Genomic DNA, 20,891 nt, shown 5'->3' on the forward strand with positions numbered 1-20,891 from the left:
TCACTGGTGTTCGAAGAAGGCGAAAACCAATCCAAATATGACACGGTCATCCTCAAACTGGACCAGCACTTTAAGGTTGAAGTGAATGAAAGTTTTGAAAGATACCTCTTTCAGCAACGCCTGCAAGGTAAGGAGGAGCTTTTTCAACCCTTTTTGACCCACCTCCGAATTCTAGCGCAGTCCTGCGGTTACGGCAGCACCACAGAGTCCATGATCAGGGACCAGATTGTTTTTGGCGTTGCCTCTAGTGGCCTACGCCAGCAGCTTCTTAAAATAAAAAGCCTCACCTTAGCGTCTGCTGTGGAAGCCTGTGTCCTCCACGAGAATGCAACCTGCCGTTTTGCCCGATTTCAGGCGTCCGAGTTGGCACAGAGGGGGTCCCCAGCCGTCGAATCGGCAAGCCAGGCCGCCCATGACTCCGAACGCATCCAGGCCGTCGATTACTTCCCGACCCACGGCCCGGACGACAGCGGCCGCTTCCCGCGCTTTTCGCGGTCTCCCGCGCTGGTGCGCGCCAAAAATAACGGCCACATCGAGGGACGCACTGCGCAGGCGCGCCCACCGCAAGATCGCACTGCGCATGCGCAGTGGCGCAACGAATGCCGTGACGTCATGACGTGCGGCAATTGTGGAGCTGTACACTTAAAAGGGCAATGTCCTGCTAAAAACCGACAGTGCCTCAGATGTGGCAAGATGGGCCACTATGCTGCCCACTGTCGTTCGGCTCAACCCATGGATCCTGCACATCCCCGACAATCTCGCAGACAAGTCAGGACCGTCCAGCCCACGCATCAAGACTTCCAGTTAAGTGATGCAGATGACCAGGATGCCTTCCGCGTTTCCGTCATCGATGTCAACAAGGTCAATGCCATCAATCCAGCCGATGAGTGGTGTGCCACCCTGGCGGTCAACCCGAACTCGTCGCAAGCCCATTAGACTGGACTTATAACACCGTTCATATGTCTAACAAGTTACACAATTTTATATGATAACCTGTTGTTGTTTATCGTTCCAGATATCATCTGACTGGACGACTGTTCAAGTTTTTTTTCTCGTTCGCATTCATGTTCTGTTATGGTACAACCTTGTTCATGTGACGCACCCGACATCGCCCCATGTAAATAGTTACGTCATATGCACATGCTGTACACAACACACACACACTCTTAGATGCACTCACGGCGCGATCATATTTATTACCACATAGGCACATATCTTTGTATAAAGGGGGGATATCATGATATTCAAACACACACATCATGATGGACACACCAACAGACAAATCAGAGCACACAACACTACAACCAATCACACACAAGGACACCAACCACATAAAAGCACGAGCACGACACCTAGTGGACAGTAGGTCTGGGGACAAAGACACGGACAAGACCTGTTACAAGATCACAAACAGGGAATCCCCACGTGCAGAGTATCAAGACAAAACTGTACATAGAAAGTTTAAATAAAATAGCGTTGTACCATATACAACCGTGTTGGCTCATCTGTGTGTCAGAACGCCCAACACCACAAGGCTATTGGTGGATAGACACTGGGTCCCGATTGGATCAGCCGCCTGCTGGCTCCACCCAATAAGACGGAGTATAAGAGCCCGGGTTCTCCCAGCAGCCGCATTCTGTAACTGTGCTGCTGGGGAACAAGTCTGCATAATAAAGCCATCGTTCGACTCCTTCTCATCTCGTCTCGTGAGTGATTGATTGCGCTACAGTCACTCGTTCTTTTTCTCAGCTGGCCGATGAGGTACAACAAAAACGTGCACTTATTCACTGATTGTCGAACAGGATAGCTACCTCTTCATCTTTATTTTCAATAAAGCTACATTCCAGCAGTGACTGTACCTGAAAAGTACTTCACGTAGTTTTGGCCTATCCTGAGAATGTGGCAGCCTCGAGACAAGTGAGAGATCTTTCTCCTTTCCCCTGTGGCATTGCTTTTGGAATGACGAAGGGGAATCTGGACAGGGTGAGGGAAGGCAGAGCAGGTAAGGCCCAGCCGGCAGGGAGATTTGGGCAGCGCACTGCATCAGGGAGCGGAGAAGGATGCAAGGCACAGTCAGGATGATGGTTTTATATTATAAGAGTTGGTTGGTCAATACGGGGGGGGGGGCAGCACCATACTACAGTGGTTAGCACAGTTGCTTCACAGCTCCAGGGTCCTGGGTTCGATTCCCGGCTTGGGTAATTGTATGTGTGGAGTCTGCACATTCTCCCCGTGACTGCGTGGGTTACCTCCGGGTGCTCCGGTTTCCCCCCACAGTCCAAAGATGTGCAGGTTAGGTGGATTGACCACGATAAATTGCCCTTAGTGTCCAAAAGAGGGTAGTTGATGCTACTGGGATGGGGTGAAGGTGTGGGTTTGGGTGGGGTGCTCTTTCCAAGGGCCGGTGCAGACTCGAAGGGCCGAATGGCCTCCTTCTGCTCTGTAAATTCTATGATTATTTAAATCTATGAAAGTTGACAGTTGAAGTTGACACTGGTGTGAGGGTGGCCTTCCAAGGACAGGACACGTTAAGGAAATTGAGGCTTTAACTCAGGCTGTTCTCAGCCTGGAAAACAGCAGAGAAAACCGTCCAGCTACACACATAGTGTGAAATAATAATAATAATCCTTATTGTCACAATAGGCTTACATTAACACTGCAATGAAGTTACTGTGAAAAGCCCCGGGTCGCCACACTCCCGCTGCCTGTTCGGGTACACAGAGGGAGAATTCAGAATTTCCAATTCACCTAACAAATTCACTAATGAGATTAAAATCAATGTAAATTAGCAGTGATCAGTTTCTCGCCCGTTCTGAGGAAGATTCCGCTCACGCCAGTTAGGGCGAGCCGGGTGGATCGGAAACAGATTTGTAACCCGGAGAAAATTCAGTTTCAGGGCTCCCCCGCAGTTTTTCTGACATACTGGGGGATTTGCGCTGAGGATTGACTCTGTTTCGCTCTCCCCCAAGGCTGCCAAACCGGCAGAGTTTGTCCGATATTTTGGCTGGAATTCTCCGACTGTTGCGTTTCGCTTTCCCCACCGCCAGCGCACCCCAGCCCACGGGTTTCCCGGTGGAGTTGGGTGGCTTCAATGGGAAATTCCATTGACAAGTGACGGGAGAACAGAATCCCGCCACTAGGGAGCAGCGTGCTGCCCAGAGACACGCACCTGGGTGACCTGAGAATTCGGCCCTTTATGTACTTTTCTACCAACCATCTCGTCCCAGAAGGAAGAGAAACTCCTTCCCTAGCCTGACAAGCGCAGGGATCTGGAATGCACAGGCCTCGTTTTCAAATGGACTATGATTCAGGATCAAATATCACATATGTAGACAGTGGAGATCTCTTTTCAGATGTTATATTATGGTGTCATGTAGTTCACACCTAGCTTTATGAGATGATAAGAATGTTTCCAGCACATTGGGACAGTTGAACAAAGAACAATACAGCACAGGAACAGCCCTCCAAGCCGGTCGTGATACCAACCTTGGCCAAAACCCTCAACCTTCCTTGTGCTGTATCCCTCTATACCCACCCTATCCATGTATTTGTCGAGATGCCTTTTGAACGGCGTTAATGTATTTGCTTCCACAACCTCCCCTGGCAACGCGTTCCAGGCACTCACCACTCTCTGTATAAAAAACCTGCCTCGCACATCTCCTCTAAACTTTTCCCCACAGACCTTAAACCTATGCCCCCTAGTGACTGACCCCTCCACCCTGGGAAAGAGTGCCTGCCCATCCACTCTATTCATGCCCCTCATAATCTTGTGGACCTCTATCAGGTTGCCCCTCAACCTTTGTCATTCTAATGAAAACAGCCTGAGTCTATCCGCATAGCTAACACCCTGCAGACTAGGCAACATCTTAGTAAACCTCCTCTAGACCCTCTCCAAAGCCTCCACATCCTTCTGGTAGTGTGGAGAACAGAATTGTGCGCAATATTCCAAGTGCGGCCTTACCAAGGTTCTATACAACTGTAGCATGACTTGCCAGTTTTTATACTTGAGGTGACGCAAACTGTCTGAGCCATCTCCTTCTATACTGCCTGCATTACCCATACCTGTGATCACCTGCCTTGGAGACCCTTACCTCTGACGATTATCTCCATCAAAATCTCAATCACTATAGTAACCCTTGTTGCTGCTCCTCCCCTTGCCACTTTCATCTCTTCCGCTCTCCTCCCTCTCATATAAACGTTTCATCATCCCGGCCTGCAAATTGCAGTGGCCTTTTTCACAGCTCCTGCAGCCAAACCCTTTTCATCGCTTCTCCCCCTGCTATTTTCTCAGAAGTTACCCGGGCCAGATCCCGGAGTTAGAGCCTCAAATTCCTTCACGTGCCCTGCTCTTGGAAGGTCACCGTCAAACGAGAGTCAACCTCAAGTATGGACTTTAATAAGCTTATATGTCACGTTTGCTGTTTCTCTGTGTGTTTACTGAAGGGTCTGAGTGGCATTACTTGAGTGGCTTATTCCTGGACATCCCTCTGGTTTTAATGGTTGCCTCCACTTGCGTTTGTCAGCTTCCTGCTTCTCGATTGTACCGGGAAGATTTCCACTCTGCTCACGAGAGACTATCGTGGCGTTTTCAGCCAAGAAAGATTAAATGGTGATGAATGTACCTTAATCATTTCATGATCTACAACTGTAATTATTTACAACTAATTAAATCACTAGCGAAATCTGATCGTTTTTAGTAAGGCCAAGCTTCTCGAATGAGGTAATTTTCCAGAAATATTTTGGTCTTTTTTTCTCTCCTTATTTCCTGAAGTTACTGAGTCCATACAGTCCACAACCACTGACAAGCTTTAGGTACCTTGTCATTTTTAATCTGTATGCTTAGACAGTGAATGTTAACAGGTGCCTAGATTATCGGCCATCATTGTCAAGATCAGTCTCACCCAATCTCTCGATGCAAATATATGTCCCAGTTGGGGGTTACTGGACAGTAGAGGACATACCTTCAACTGATTTTTCCCCTTCTAGCCCAGGAATACTAAGACCCCTCCCTTGCAATGCCCCTCCCTTAACTTGCCCCTCTCCCCCAACCCCGCAACCTCCACCCTTTCCATCAGCAAAACCAGATACTGTGTCTTGGGCCTAGCTGCTCCCTGTGACTGAGTCCCATGTTGAATCGTGCAGTCATTAACTGACCCATTGAAGAAGCTACCAAGTAACCTTAACGCTCTTGAGGAATCTTACTCCCAACGGAAAATATTTAATCACAAAGTCTAACTGATGCACTATCAATTACGACGAGACGAGAGTAGAGAGTAATCGAGGCTTTATTACACAGAGATGTGTGGCCTCCTACAGCTGCTGCCGAAAAGGCTGCAGTTCGGAGAGCACACACATTTATACTCCGCCTACTGGGCGGAGCCAGCAGGCAGGGATCTACCCCCGTACCTGTAGTACAGGGGCCTTACCGTAATACCCTCGTATGCAGTGCAGTATATACAATATAATACAACAGTGGTGACTACCACACTAACAAGGGTAAGCTTTAGTTGGGTATCCCCTGAGAGGTGCTGAGCAGAGAGATATTGAATGGAGAGTTGATCTAAGACCACTTTCAGATAATTACCACTGATTTTGGTTCATTCCGACAGTGAAGTTGCCAAATACATTTGGATACCATTTTCAGGCTCTTTGTCCAGGGTAAATGACTCCATTGGGATCCTTTGGAAACTGGGTTAGAGTTTTTTAAAAAATGAATGTTCAATGGAGCAGTTTGCAACGGTCACCGTGGCTGTGATTCCTTGTGGAATGGAAAGTAGGATAACCGAGAAAACTGAAATTCTCAGGAGTGGGGCAGAGTTTAAAAAGCAGATAAATGTCTAGCTTTTCTTTTGTTTCGTACATGCCGCCTATACCAATTTGCCACCACCACTGGAGTGTGTTGCTCGGCTGCAATATCTGTGTTGAATATTTTTAACGTTGTTCAGTCTCGGGATGTCGATATCTCCAACATGGCTAACCTTCATTGCCCATCCCTAAGCAGTGGTGGTGAGCCGTCTACCCGCTCTACACCAGTAGTGCCGTTAGGGAAGCATTTTGCCCCAGCGCAGGTAGACCACACTACCCACGAGATAAAACTGCACTGAACACGGCGGTTGGTTTCCCCCGACTGTCACCTCTGGCCGAAATGATCGAGCTTTCGGAAGGGACAGATCTCCGATGGCGCCATTGGCAAAATGAATGACGATGAACCGAAGATAGTTTTCATGAGTTGTGACCGAGGCGCATTTAACTTCTGTGACTGCCGATACTCCTTATTCCAACAGCAGAGGCTTGCTTGTCAAGGGGCCAGTGACCCGCACATCCTCCCGATTAATGCACTGGGCCTGTCCATTCTGAAGTATGTTATACATTGTGACTGAAAGAAACACCCTGAGACTAACATGCTGATGAATGTCAATGTCAATTTCCCAGCTCACTGCATCCAATTCCCCCTAACCCTTTCCCATTCATTGAAATCCTGGGTGCAATTCCGCAATTGCAAAAATAATTCAGCGTTTCCCTTTGCCACCGTCATCCTCTAGATTTGTCGGAAGCCTATTGAGAAAAGGAAGCCAAGGTAATCTATATGCAGAAATCAGTCAGGTGCCTAGCAATGCAAAAGCACCAGGAGGCACTGCCAAGGGGCATAAACTGCTCCAGTGTCATTGGAGAGTTGCCAGTCTTATCCTTTTTAAACCGTTTCCCTCTCTCCCTTTGTCTCGTTCGATTACAATTATTCTCTCTCACACCAGATCACCACTGTTTAATGTATCCAATAACTTTTGCTCTTTTCAATCTTGAAGCTGTTTTGCACTTTGACCCTTCCCTTCGGCAGTAAGACTCCAGTTATTCTTCAATTGCGAAGCCAGAGTAAAGCACACACGTCAGCGTGGAGAGGCATCGAATGCTGCTGGTTGATTGGATGGTTGGCAGGTTGATTTATTTTGATGTAGTAAAACTCAACTGAATTTGACAGGCCATGATGGAACAAGGCCATTTCAGGAAATGTAAAATGTTTTATGATGCAAACAAGATGAAGGTGAAGAAAGTTTCAGTGTTGATTGTGTTGCAGTTCCTCACAAGGAACGATAATGAGCGAGGTTGTTAAACTGTTTCCCGTTAGAGCCAGCGGTTGACTGCATGCAGAGTTTTAGATTGAGTGTGTTCACCAGCACTGACCAACTGTAATTTTGCATGGAAAATCAAACAGGATTGTTTAGTCCAGGCCTTTGTTTAGGCCCAGGTTAGCTGAGCACAGACTGAATTCCAATGGCTGCCGATCCACATTATTTGAAATGAATAAACTAGTTTCTTGCTATCTTGTGATCAAGCCAATTCACCCTGACAGTCGAGGGCCACGCCATAAAACATTCAGCGAAGGAAGAGGGGGAGGGTCACCCTTTCGGGGCTGTCCTTTGCTGATCGTGAGGCAGCCCCCCCCCCGTAAGGTAAACCCAACTACCCCTTCCTTCCTATCCACATCCTCCCTTAAACCTATCCCCTCCACTCCTCTCCCTAACCTACCTAAACCCTTCTGGCCCAAGACCCCGGAATTACCTTCTCCAGGGATCCAGTGGCATTGGCCATCTTCTTCTTCTGCAGTTTATGGGCAGCACGGTAGCACAGTGGTTAGCACAGTTGCTTCACAGCTCCAGGGCCCCAGGTTCGATTCCCGGCTTGGGTCACTGTCTGTGCGGAGTCTGCACGTTCTCCCCGTGTCTGCGTGGGTTTCCTCCGGGTGCTCCGGTTTCCTCCCACAGTCCAACGATGTGCAGGTTAGGTGGATTGACCATAGAGGCAGGGGTGTCCCCTGTCCCCGTTGCTGTTTGTCCTGGCAATTGAGCCGTTGGCCATTGCACTCAGGACTTCAAGGGATTGGAGGGGGCTGGTGCGCGGGGCGGCAGGAACACCGGGTCTCCCTCTACACAGATGATCTGTTGTTGTACATTTCAGACCCGCTAGAGGGGATAGGGGTGGTCATGCGGATCCTGGGGGACTTTGGGAGGTTCTCCGGTTATAAGTTGAACGTGGGGAAGAGTGAGCTGTTCGTGGTCCACGGTAGGGGCCAGGAGGAGAGACTGAGGGAGCTCCCGCTCAGGATAGTGGGGAGGAGCTTTTGGCACTTGGGGATACAAGTGGCCAGGAACTGGGATGCCCTGCACAGGCTCAACTTAACCCGGCTCGTGGAGCAGATGGAGGGAGAGTTTAAAAGGTGGGATATGCTCCCGCTTTCCCTGGGTGCAGACTGTGAAGATGACGGTTCTCCCCAGGTTCCTCTTCGTATTTCAGTGCCTCCCCATTTTCATCCCCAAGTCCTGTTTTAAGCTGGTGAATAGGATTGTTACGGGGTTTGTGTGGGCGAATAAAAACCCCCGAGTTAAAAGGGCATTCTTGGAGCATAGCCTGGGGGGGCGGGGGGGGGATTTGGGGGCAGTGGAGGAGACACAGGCAGGAGGTGTGGACCCCGATACGGAATAATCATAGATTTGCTCCAAGTAGGATGGATGGGGTGTTCCAAGGCTGGTATAGGGCAGATATTAGGAGGATGGGGGACCTGTTTATAGACAGGACTTTCCCCAGCATGCAGGCGCTGGAGGAGAAGTTTGGCTTGCCCCCGGGGAATGCGTTCAGGTACCTCCAAGTTCGGGATTTTCTTAGAAAACAGGTGGGGACATTCCCGCGGCTGCCCCCACGTAGGATCCAGGACAGGGTGGTGTCTGGCATTTGGGTAGGGGAGGGGAAGGTGTCGGGCATATATCAGGAGCTGCAGCAGGTGGAGGAAGCCTCAGTGGAGGAGTTGAAGGGCAAGTGGGAGGAGGAGCTGGGTGAGGAGCTGGATGAGGGCCTGTGGGCCGATGCCCTGGGCAGGGTGAACTCCTCCTCATCATGTGCCAGGCTCAGTTTAATTCAGTTTAAGGTGGTGCATCGGGCGCATATAACGGCGGCAAGAATGAGTACGTTTTTTGGGGTGGAGGACAGGTGCCCGAGATGTGCAAGGAGTCCGGCGAACCATGCCCATATGTTTTGGGCATGCCCGGCGCTGAAAGACTTCTGGCAGGGGTTTGCGAGGGAGATGTCCAGGATTTTGGACACTCGGGTGAAGGTGAGTCCAACAGTAGCGATATTTGGGGTGTTGGAGGATCCGGGATTGCAGGAAGCGAAAGAGGCCGGGGTACTGGCCTTTGCCTCCCTGGTAGCCCGGAGACGGATCTTGTTAATGTGGAGGGACTCAAAACCCCCGAGTGTGGAGACCTGGGTTAGCGATATGGCGGGGTTCTTCAGCTTGGAGCGAATAAAGTTTGCCTTGAGAGGGTCCTTGACAGCGGTGGCAACCTTTCCTTGACTTTCTAGGGGAGCAGTAATTGTCAGCAGCAGCGGCATCCTGGGGAGGGGGGGGGGGGGGGGGGGGGGGAGCTGTTGATATAATGTAAGTTTTATAGGAACACAACGCCCACCTGGTTTTGTTTAATAATTCTTGTTTATTTTTATTTTTATTATTATTTGTACTTCTATTTTTGTTATGTAAAAACGTTGGTTGGAAAAACTTTAATAAAACATTTATTGAAGGTGGATTGGCCATGCTAAATTGCCCTTAGTCTCCCCAAAAACGGTTGGTTGGGGTTACTGGGTTACAGGGATAGGGTGGAGGTGTGGGCTTGGGTAAGGTGCTCTTTCCAAGGGCCAGTGCAGACTCGATGGCCCGAATGGCTTCCTTCTGCACTGTAAATTCTATGATCCGATGAGTCCTGCCAGCGCCACACTTCCTGGTGTCGCCGGGAGTGATGGGAGCTGCTGGCCAATCCAATTGGCCAGGGCTGCTCCAGAGGGAACGACTTGCTCCCCAGTGAGGGGCGGACGTCCCACTCAGCTTTCTGGGGCAGGTCGGTGTGGAACCTGTAGGCTGCACGCTGACATTATACATTGGCTTTTAGTTGCAATGACTCTGACCAGGATTTCACCACTTGGCGCTGAAGTACCGTGAATTTGAACAATGAGATTTGTGTGGTGTAAAATAACCAATGTAAACCGTCACAACACTCCATTGAGAGAAAACTGCAGAAAATCTTCACTGACTGACCCCCAAATACATCCCCGTGTTCACTGTCGGGTTTTTATATTGTCGTTCTCAAACCTTTCAGATGAAGGACCCCTTTTGAAATGGATCAATGATCACAAATCCATCACGTCTAAACGAGGGACAATGGATCCCTGGGCATTGTTCCATGTTGGCTTCCTTTCTTTGAGTTTAAGTAGATTATACGTCAATATTTTCAAAGATCTCCCGTTTCTTGAGGAGGCTTGAACTTACCTGCCAAGGCAGGTCTACCAGGTAATCATGTGCTCCCCTCAGCATTCCTCTGCACATACGCCTTCCTAACCGAGACGGCCAGTTCACTTTGGGCTGAATATGTGGTTTTCAGCTATTGCTTCCTGGCAAGCAGGGCAAACTGTTCACATTGTTTTGTGGGCCCAAGTATTAGAAGCACTTCGCTAATACCCCTGGCTTCAACCTGTATGTGAAGCATTTATACCTGTAATGGTGTAATTGAACTATTTCAATTTGTAATATGCAGCAAGCACTTCAATGATGGAGAGAATAGTGCTGGAGGTTGCAGTACATTTCTTTTACCCTTTCCTCCACTGTGCAAATTATTTTCTCATCTCCGAGGATTCTTTTGTGCCAAAAAGATCCGTGTACTGGACAATAGTACAGAACGTTTGTCCAAGCAACACTGTGTGCTGGATTTGGAAGGGCCCCCTCCCCTTCTTGCTCCAAGCTGGAGTGGTTCTTAACCCATTGCAGATTTTGACCTCTTACTCCAGGCCGACATTGTGGTGCGGGGAACACTGTTATTTGAAAAAGAACGTGGTCAGGCTTTTACGGGAAGAAAGTGGGAAAATGGCACTTGAGCAAACTGCTCATTGGGAGAGCTGGTGCAGAGACAATGGGCCGAATGGCCTCCTTCTGCACTGTCCAAAAAATTGTGATTCTGTGGTGTTGTCTGAGCCTTTTGGGTGAGATGTAGTTTAGGCGGATTGGCCATGCTAAATTGCTCCTTAGTGTCCTAAGATGTGCAGTTTATGTGGGGCTATGGGGTTAGGGCAGGAAAGGTGCTCTTGCAGAGGGTTGGTGCAGACTCGATGGGCCGAATGGCCTCCTTCTGCACTGTATCAATTCAATTCAATGTTAAACTCACCGTAATGATATCACTTGGCCATTTGACAAAGAGTAGTGCGCTCCCTTGTGTCATAGATCATAGAATTTACAGTGCAGAAGGAGGCCATTCGGCCCATCTAGGCTGCACCGGCCCTTGGAAAGAGCACCCCACCCAAGCCCAATCCGCCACCCTATCCCTGTAACCCAGTAACCCCGCCCAACCTTTTTGGACACTGATGGCAATTTAGCATGGTCAATCCGCCTGACCTGCACAACTTGGGACTGTGGGAGGAAACCGGAGCACCCGTAGGAAACCCACGCAGACCCAGGGAGAACGTGCAGACTCCGCACAGACAGTGACCCAAGCCGGGAATCGAACCTGGGACCCTAGAGCTGTGAAGCAACAGTGCTAACCACCGTGCTACTGTGCTGCCCATGTCAATTTCTCCCTCACTGAACAAGCTACTTATTCACCTCATGGAATGTTCCTGGTCCATTTTTTCTACATAATCACAGTCATTGAACTCCAGAGATATTTCATTAGGGGCAATTCTGATATTGGCAATAGTGCAAAATGTGCATTATTGATTAAGTTGCCCCTGTCATACTTACCCTGATCTGTGTGCAGGATTACGATTCACTTTGGTGTGATAAATGCCAATTTTATTGATCCTTCCACCAAAAGCTTTTCTCCTAGCCAGAGAATTAACGATTAAGTGGGACCAAGGCTGGATTTTGAAAGCTGGTAGATAGCACTGAGAGAAGTAAAGAGTTCCACAGATTTGTAATCTTGGGAAAGAATGAGAATGGAATACAACAGATCATGTTGTTGACTTTAACACAGTGAGAATAAGGAGGAGGGCGAGTGCTTTGGACAGGAATGCTATTATTCAGCTATAAAAAGAAAGCTTTCTTAACATAAGGCTGGACATTTCCCTGCATGCAGGCACTAAGTACGACCAACAATGATATTCATAGCACACTTTAATATATGCGTAGGTTCATTTTCTAACGATTTGGGAACACAGCCTTAAATAGACTGTAAGAGGCGTCTCATTAAAGGGCCAATACTGCCCAGGGGGGTGAGTGGGGAGACAGTGTTATTATGGTAAGGGTTTACGATGGCCTAAGGTGTTCCACTAAGGTCTGGGGTTTGGATTACTGGAATCAGACAGCCAGAATGCAAAGCCGGCCCAATCTCTGAGATATTAATAATTCCTCTTGCAGAGTTACGGGTCCATCTATGTGCAAAATCTTTCCACGTTGTTTGTTGAAATGAAACCAAAGAGGAAGATGATAATGAAGCTCGTTTGATTTTTGATGCCCCATATTGTTACTTAAAGTATATTCCTGTAATAAAAAAAATCCACATGGGTCTTGGCTCAGATTCAGCCTGACACAAAGTAATAAAAATACAGACCACATGAAAGCAGCCAGAGAGGTGACAGGAAGCATAATATTACCTTTGGCTTTCATTTTGGAAATGTGTGACTAATTTTACCCATTACTTTCTAAATCTCCTTCGGAACTCCTGGCCAACAATTACAAACTGTGAAACATTCACAAAAGCGATAGTTCATGTGTGTCGGGCTCTGTGCGAGCCTGCAGTGGAATACGTTTCCATCCCGGCATCTCGATCTTCTGCTCGCCTACCCCAGCACATGTAGGCGATATAAAACAGGATACTGCTACCCAGGGACTCATTTCTGTTCTTCAGCCCCTCACGTGAATCAAAATATTTTCCCCTGAATGGAGGCATGTTTATGGGCCGTCCATTATACCACATTAAATAGATCCATTGCCGAGCTAGTGAGGAGGTTGGAGGCACTGCTCAAACCCCTGGTCCAAGAATAAACTCACATTTTCGTAACTCCATCACCGTGTCAGCTATTGGCGAAGTATTGGAGGGTTTCCCCTCCCACTCCAGAGACCGGAGCACAAAATCGCAAGGCTGACACTCCAGTGCAGTACTGAGGGAGTGCCACATTATCGGAGGTGCCAATAATGTTAAACTCAGGTAGGAATTTCCATGGTGATGTTTCAAGGAAGTGCAGGGAAGTTTTCCCAGGTGTCCTATTGGTAGCATTTATCACTGAAACAGCTGATCACATTGCTGTCTGTTAAACATGCTGCATGCAAATAGACTGTGCTGTTTCCTTCAGCACAACAATGGCTATGCATCCTTCGATATAAAAGTGTTTTGGGATGTCCCAATTGCAAGTTCTTTTTTTTCACCTCTTGCCTTCAATGCGCAAATACGGTTCTTTACATACGGACCTCGACAACCCTGTGCTTGCTGGATTTCTAATAATGCAAGAACAGCTGAGCATGGATGTGTCCTTGACCAATGTCCACACATGCTCACGTTCCACCTGGGGTCGGAGGAGGGGGATTTATTTTCCCACTCGCTAACCATGGCTGAACCCAGGACCCTCCTGAGCAATTTGCTTGAGGTGGCTTTTGTGGTGCCAGACTAGGTTAGTGGTGTGGAGGAAATCAGGCCGTGTTCCATCCTGGGACCAATTTCAGCCCCACTGACTCTCCATCAATACACAGTAGCAATGTTCTTCTTTGCTGTGTGCATCCCGTTCATTGCATTGCAAATTCAAGATTGCTGCGTGCCCAAGCACAGTGAGGAGGGAACGTCGGTTGTGCGCAGTCTGTTTGTTGCAATGCACAGTACATTCTAGATCGCTGCTCAGATCTGCACCCCTGCAGTTTAGGGGGCAGTTTGTGCGGTGGTGCACATTGTGGGTGGGAATATAGACTTGAGCTGATCATAGTCCCTCCATTGTCAATTTCTTAAAACTATTCCTCTTAACTGCACCAAGACAGAATGATGAACAGCACAAGACAATGTTAATGCATGTGACTGAGAAAGAAAGTGAATTTATTACACAAGGGTCTCCCCTGATGGTTCAGCTGGTTCAGTCAATGAGCCACAGAGAGCAGAATGTTCCAGATTCAACTCTTCCTCTGTGTTGTGAATTGGCAGGTCTCAGGGGTTCTCGAGTTGGCCTCAGTCCCATATTGAGTTAGGAAAGGGGGAAAAAAACAGTGCTAGGCCTCCAGATTCGGATCATTATCCAGTGCAACCATCGCCCCACCTAACCCCCTCCCCTCGAAACCCCCCCCCCCCCCCCCCCCCCCATCCCAATCCTCCCCCTTCAATGCAGTGTGCCGAGTGCTTTTGTCAGTAACAGTCACATAGCCTGCCAAATCTCGTCGCCGACACTCACAGAGGATGTACTGGGGGCTGAGGTGAATTACAGAAGGGAGACTGGGGCCTGTGAGGCAGTTCCCCTGTCAGGAGCCAAGACCGCAAGGGGAAGAGGAGAGAAAGCTGACGCAAAGGAAAGCAAGAAGAAATAAACACTGAAGTGAATGGCAATTTCTGTTACACTGAGGAACTCGCACAGAAAGCCCAAACAGCAAAAGATGTTTTCAGAATTTCTTTGTTGGCCAAAGCTCTGTAAAGAATTAGTCAAATTGGGGTACATCAGAAATTATTACAATATGAAACAACCCAAACAGCATACTGGGAGAAAGAAACGTGATACCTTCTACCAGGAGAAACACTCACCTGCTTACAGCAAGATAGCAGCAGCCAGCAATCACACGCTGTGTTAAATGAAACGCATGAACCAAAGGAATGAAAACAATGGAAACTAAGGGAAATCTCAGTGTAGAATCATAGACTCCCTTCAGTGCAGAAGGAGGCCATTCGGCCCATCGAGGCTGCACCAACCCTCCGAAACAGGACCCTATCTAGGCCCACCTCCCTCCCTATCCCCACCAAACCTTTTGGACACTAAGGGGTAATTTAGCCTGGCCAATCCACCTAACCTTCACATCTTTGTACTGTGGGAGGAAACCGGAGCACCCGGAGGAAACCCACGCACACACGGGGAGAACGTGCAAATGCCACACTGTCACCCGAGGTCAGAATTGAACCCGGGTCCCTGAAGCTGTGAGGCAGCCGTGCTGACCACTGTGCCATGGTTCCAATGAGGATTTTTTCAGATTGTTCAAAATTAGCATTTTGTATTCATTATGGTGAGCGTAGTCAGTCGTGAGGAACCTTTGTGCAAGCACATTGAAACCCAGTGAGAATATCAAACATTCCCAGATCCATGTTAAATGCAGATGGTGGCTCTTACTATCCTTCCCAGTTAAGTGTCTACAGGTTGCAAATAACATGGAAGTGGAAGAGTCATGTTCGACTCAAAACATTAACTCTGTTTCTCTCTCCACAGATGCTGCCAGGCCTGCTGGGTATTTCCAGCTTTAACTTTGTTACATTGAACGGTAAACCTCCCTCTTCAGTACGTCACCAGAGCCCTTTCCACCCCGAGGCATCATCGATCCAGATTCAAAGGTCCCATTCATCTGCCTCACACCTGGCGGGCAAAAATATTTAATGCTATCTGTAGCAAAATGCCGGAGAAATATAACCTATTTTGCGGTAGCCTTCTGATAATAAAGGCTGACTATAGTGCAGTTCAGACCCGAAATCTTTAATAATATGGACCGATGATTGTGTGGATGGGTTGAAACTCCTGGAAATCCACGTTAAAGACACTTTCTTCGCCTCATCCCAGATGTAAAGGGAAAGAATTTCAGCATTGACAGTGTTAGCTGAAGTCCGTAGGAAACTACAAAAGGTTATGAATGTAGCCCTGTCCATCACGCAAACCAACCTCCCATCCATTGACTTGGTCTACAATTCCCGCTGCCTCGGAAAGGCAACCAGCATAATTGAGGACCCCGCGTACCCCGGACATACTCTCTTCCACCTTCTTCCGTCAGGAAAGAGACACATATACCAATCGACTCAATAACAGCTTTTTCCCTGCTGCCATCAGACTTTGGAATGGACCTACCTAGTATTAAGTTGATCTTTTCTCTACACCCTATTTATTTTTTAAACTAAATTTAGAGTACCCAATTCATTATTTCCAATTAAGGGGCAATTTAGCGTGGCCAATCCACCTAGCCTGCACATTTTTGAGTTGTGGGGGCGAAACCCACGCAAACACGGGGAGAATGTGCAAACTCCACGCGGACAGTGACCCAGAGCCGGGATCGAACCTGGGACCTCGGCGCCGTGAGGCTGCAGTGCTAACCCACTGCACCACCGTCCTGCCCTCCTACACCCTAGTTATGACTGTAACATTACATTCTGTCGTCTCCTTCCTTCCCTATGTACGGTGTGCATTGTTTGTACAGCATGCAAGAAACAATACTTTTCACTGTATACTAATACATGTGACAATAAATCAAATGAAATCAAAATTTATACCAACATTTTCACTGGTGGCAAGACATTTCAGCTGTTCTAGCAAAAGCTGAGTATTTTTCTAGCCTTTTGTGGATGCACACTAGTTTAACCATCTACCATCTGTCATTCATGAAGAGTGACAAGCCTCCCCCATTAAACTTAACTTTAAATTCAACATCTTGCAGACCGTCATTAAGATGTACAAAACCTTTTGAGCACTTGGATACAGAATGATGTAGCTATTCTGCAGTTAACCCACCGTCAGTAAACGACACAGGATCCTGGACATGTCTTGACCGATGAACTCAGCTTTTCCACTCCTTCCAAGCACCCAGCACTTAATTGCCCCATATTTTCCCCAGTAAGTTTCAATTTCCTCCCCCTTTTCCATATTTCGGCCTCCTAGGGTTGTGGCATATATTGGCTGAAAGCAAGAGGTGAGTGCAGTTTGTAGAGGTTTCCCTGCTCTTTCCTGCACTGTGACATTAAGGACCACATGAGGATGGAGGGAGGAGGGTAACAACATCTAATTCATCCTTTGTCCCCATGATCTCAACAACCTGGCTGCTCTGGATAACAAAACTTCAATGAAGACCTCACTATGTCTCGGGAAGTGAGCATTGGCACCTTTGCCCAACCATTGTATGGTAGGGACAGCAATATCCTTGGGCACGCAATCTGTTTCGAAGCATCATTTTCCTTTGCCAGCTCTTTACTGAATGCAACACACTTCCACGTAAACCGAAAGCTGACAGCAGATCCAATCCCCAAAATCTGTTTCTGGTAATCGTTACCATGGAACAGTTATAGAAATAACCACAACTGGAACCATTTAACTGAGAGGCCAGATCAAAGGAGTGAAATCGTGCTGATTATAAACGAGGGAATTGGATCCAATCAGACAAACCCAGGCACCCCGTTAGTTCAAAAAACAAAGGCATTTCCAAATTAACAAAACCAAGCTGGGAGTGATATTATAAGCCCCATTAAAGTTATTTTAAAACTGTGCTGTAAAGTCATTAATAATGGAGCAACATTTCTGAACAATAACTTCGAAGAAAAATTAAGAGTAACAGACTTACCCTGGAACACTGTGGAGAATTACTTTAGGTTCTTTGACAGGTTGAAAGATTCAGAAACGTTCTTTTCTACTGTCTCTTTCTTGGTTTAAATTGAATTTCCCCCTACCAGAGCTTTTGTTTTCTGTGTTTGGCCAGCTTTTTTCGTGTGTGGCCGGTGGGGGGGTTACCTTTTCTTCCTCTCTTGTGCAGTGAGCAGATCTTTTATTTTAGCCCGGCTGCATTTTCTCCCACAGAGGCTCGTACTGAAGGGTGAGCAGTTTCTTAGTGTGGTGACAGGGGCTGAGGTTAAAACCAACTAATTACAGGCTGTCTGCTCAGGAAGGAGTGATATATGTCCAGCCTTCGCTGCCTCTTCAGCAGAGACGGCCAATGCCAGGGGAGCATATCAGTTGGGTGGGACGAGAACATATTGAAAGAGGAGAGGCTGCTGCTGGAGGGGCTTTTAACTCCTCGAAGTCCACGTTATTATTTGTACCACAAGCAGGTTATTTGGACTGGGTGAAAATGCAGTAATGTTATAGCATTAGGGATAAGAAGAGTGGTCCAATTTTGGGCTGGTATAAAAATAAAATCTGCATTTTAAATATAGGAGGATCCAGATTTGCAGCGTTTAATTAGCAAAAAGGGTTCAAAACAGATCAGACGCGCCGTAGCCTGACGGGATGTAGGTTGTTAGCAGTCATTTCTGATGTCGGATGTTTGCAGGATTCACACAGCCAGTTCTCACACATCTCTTCCGCAGCAATTTATAGAAATAAAGAAGAAATTCTTGCATTTATCTGGTGTCTTTCACAAGCACAGCACATTCCAAAGTGCTTTACAGCCAATGAAGTCATTCTTGTATTTCAGTCACTACGTTGGGCACAGAACAGTCAATTTGCACTGTTCGGTTCCCACAAACAACAATATGATAATGACGGGCTGACCTTTTTAAATGATGTTGCCGGCGGGTGAAACTTTGGCCAAGGCACGAGGGTGGCACGGTAGCATAGTGGTTAGCACTGCTGCTTCACAGCTCCAGGGTCCCAGATTCGATTCCCGGCTTAAGAACAACATAAGAACTAGGAGCAGGAGTAGACCTCCTGGCCCTTCGAGCCTGCACCGCCATTATGAGATCATGCTGATCTATTGTGGACCCAGCTCCACTTTCCCACCCGAAAAAAACTCTTCAAAAAAACTGTCTATCGTCATCTTGAAAACATTTAATGAAAGAGCCTCAACTGCTTCACTGGGCAGGGAATTCCACAGATTCGCAACCCTTTGGGTGAAGAGGTTCCTCCTAAGCTCAGTCCTAAATCTACTTCCCCTTATTTTGAGGCTATGCCCCCTAGTTCTACTTTCACCCGCTTGGGTCACTGTCCGTGCGGAGTCTGCGCGTTCTCCCGTGTCTGCGTGGGTTTCCTCCGGGTGCTCCGGTTTCCCCCCACACTCCAACAATGTACAGTTAGGTGGATTTGCCAGGCTAAATTGCCCTTAGTGTCCAACAAGATTAGGTGGGGTTACTGGGTTACGCGGATAGGGTGGGGGTGCGGGTTTGGGTGGGGTGATCTTTCCAAGGGCCGGTGCAGATTCAATGGGCTGAATAGCCTCCTTCTGCACTGCAGGGACTCGATGATAATTGTATTGTATGAAACCTCCCTGCTTCAAAACAATACACTAGAAGCCTCTACATCCACCTCAAAATGTAGACAGGGACTTGGTTTAATGCTTCATCTGAAACATGGCACCTTCAACAGTGCAGCAGTCTCTCATTACTTCACTGGAGTGTCAGTTTGAATTTCATGCTCACGTCCCTGGGTGGGACTTAATCCATGAGGTTCTGATTCAGAGGCGTGTAGTGATATGCATAAGCAATTGTACATGTAAATATGTTTGACCTCCGACCACTAGGTGGCAGGCAAGTTATACCATGTGACACTGTAACATAGGGGGAGTCTGTAGAAGTCGTCGTGGTTAGTTGTGTTTGTGATTGTTCCAGTTTGTCAGTAATAGTTTCCAACCCACAGTTTTTGATACAATAATAAATTTGACTAGTCTAGAATTGGATGTTCTTTGGTACACTGACTTAATCATAGTCACAGTACTAGAACATAACAAAGTGAAAGTGCTCCCGTGGAGTGACAATGCCTGGCTTGGCATTGCCAACATCGCCAGTGCCAGCACTGGCACCTCACAAGGTGGGTCATTCCTCTAGCTACCAGAGGAAAACTTTCATCGGGAGACTGTGGAATCTCTTCAGAAAGAAGTGGCCCCCCCCATTATAAACATGGCCGACAGCACAGTGGGATTGGCTGGCAGCTGGCGATTGCTACATGACGGGAAGAACAAGCCAACAAAGTTCAAATGATTCCCTGCAGCCCGATCATATAAGGATTGAAGCTTCCAAGCCTTCATGTTTCAGAGAAAGGGAGGGATAGTAGTTATTTTCCACACATTTAGAATTTCTGCTTGTTGGTTCAAGGTGAACATCTGCATGTCACCTCTTTATTTATCGATCGTTAATAAATCTTGAAGCAGGGAAGCACCTGGAATCAGCATTGTAAATATATTATGGTGTCATTTGGTTCCTCAGCGCTAGCCTGAAAGAAAAGATGAACATTAACCCCTTCACTGCCATAGATCTCCCTATACATTTGGATGAAGTACTGTCGGTGGGGTGTTTTTCAATGCCCTATTTTGTACAGTAACCTTTCTAAACAGGAGAACAATAGGGGCTGTAGTGGAGGTAACTATAAAATCCAGTTGTCACATTCTCGCTCCAATGGTGCAGCATGGGGGGGGGGGGGGTCACATTCTCGCTCCAATGGTGCAGCATGGGGGGGGGGGGGTGGAAAAGGATGATTCCTGAACCTGGAGGAGAGGTGGGCAAGGGAAGAAGCCTTTTTCAGTCCTTTGCGAATGGGAAGTTTAAATGTGTACTCATGAGCAGGGGCTGAATCAGGGGAACTGCTGGTCCACATTTGGTGTGCAGGCCAGATCTTTTACGCCCCACCATAAAGCTTACAGATCAAGGGTTGGATTAATTGTGTGCCAGAGTCTCTGCGCCCCCCCCCCCCAACCTCATTCCTGACATCAACCCCCACCCGCTTTGCAAGGGGCAGTGGAGAGGTTGTAGTTGAGCCAGATGTCAGATCTTGTCTTCACTTGATGTCCACAACCTTCTATATTGATCACAGCTACAAATTTGGATGCTTTTCATTTCCCTATACTAACTGAAGCTGATTACAATATTTCTAGTACTATGCTGTTTGAGATCAGTTAATTCAGAACTGAGTAGGCATCTCACCTGGGCTTCTCTTAGACTGTACAGACTATCTACGTGTCGTAAAGTCCATTAAAGTCCTATTAAGCCAATGTTTTTCAAACCTTT

The 20,891-nt window shown here is 47.6% G+C and overlaps 1 protein-coding gene across 1 annotated transcript in view; it reads right to left on the reverse strand.

Annotated features, from left to right (window-relative positions):
• LOC140393688 (prickle-like protein 1) overlaps positions 1-17,893 on the reverse strand; it is a 163,444-nt gene extending 145,551 nt beyond the window's left edge. The window contains exon 1 of the mRNA XM_072479979.1: positions 17,522-17,893. The gene's annotated coding sequence lies outside the window, so the exon portion shown is untranslated. The remainder of the gene's footprint in view (positions 1-17,521) is intronic.
• Between the last annotated feature and the right edge of the window lie 2,998 nt (positions 17,894-20,891).

The sequence above is a fragment of the Scyliorhinus torazame genome, chromosome 17 (assembly GCF_047496885.1).
Source record: "Scyliorhinus torazame isolate Kashiwa2021f chromosome 17, sScyTor2.1, whole genome shotgun sequence".
NCBI lineage: Eukaryota > Metazoa > Chordata > Chondrichthyes > Carcharhiniformes > Scyliorhinidae > Scyliorhinus > Scyliorhinus torazame.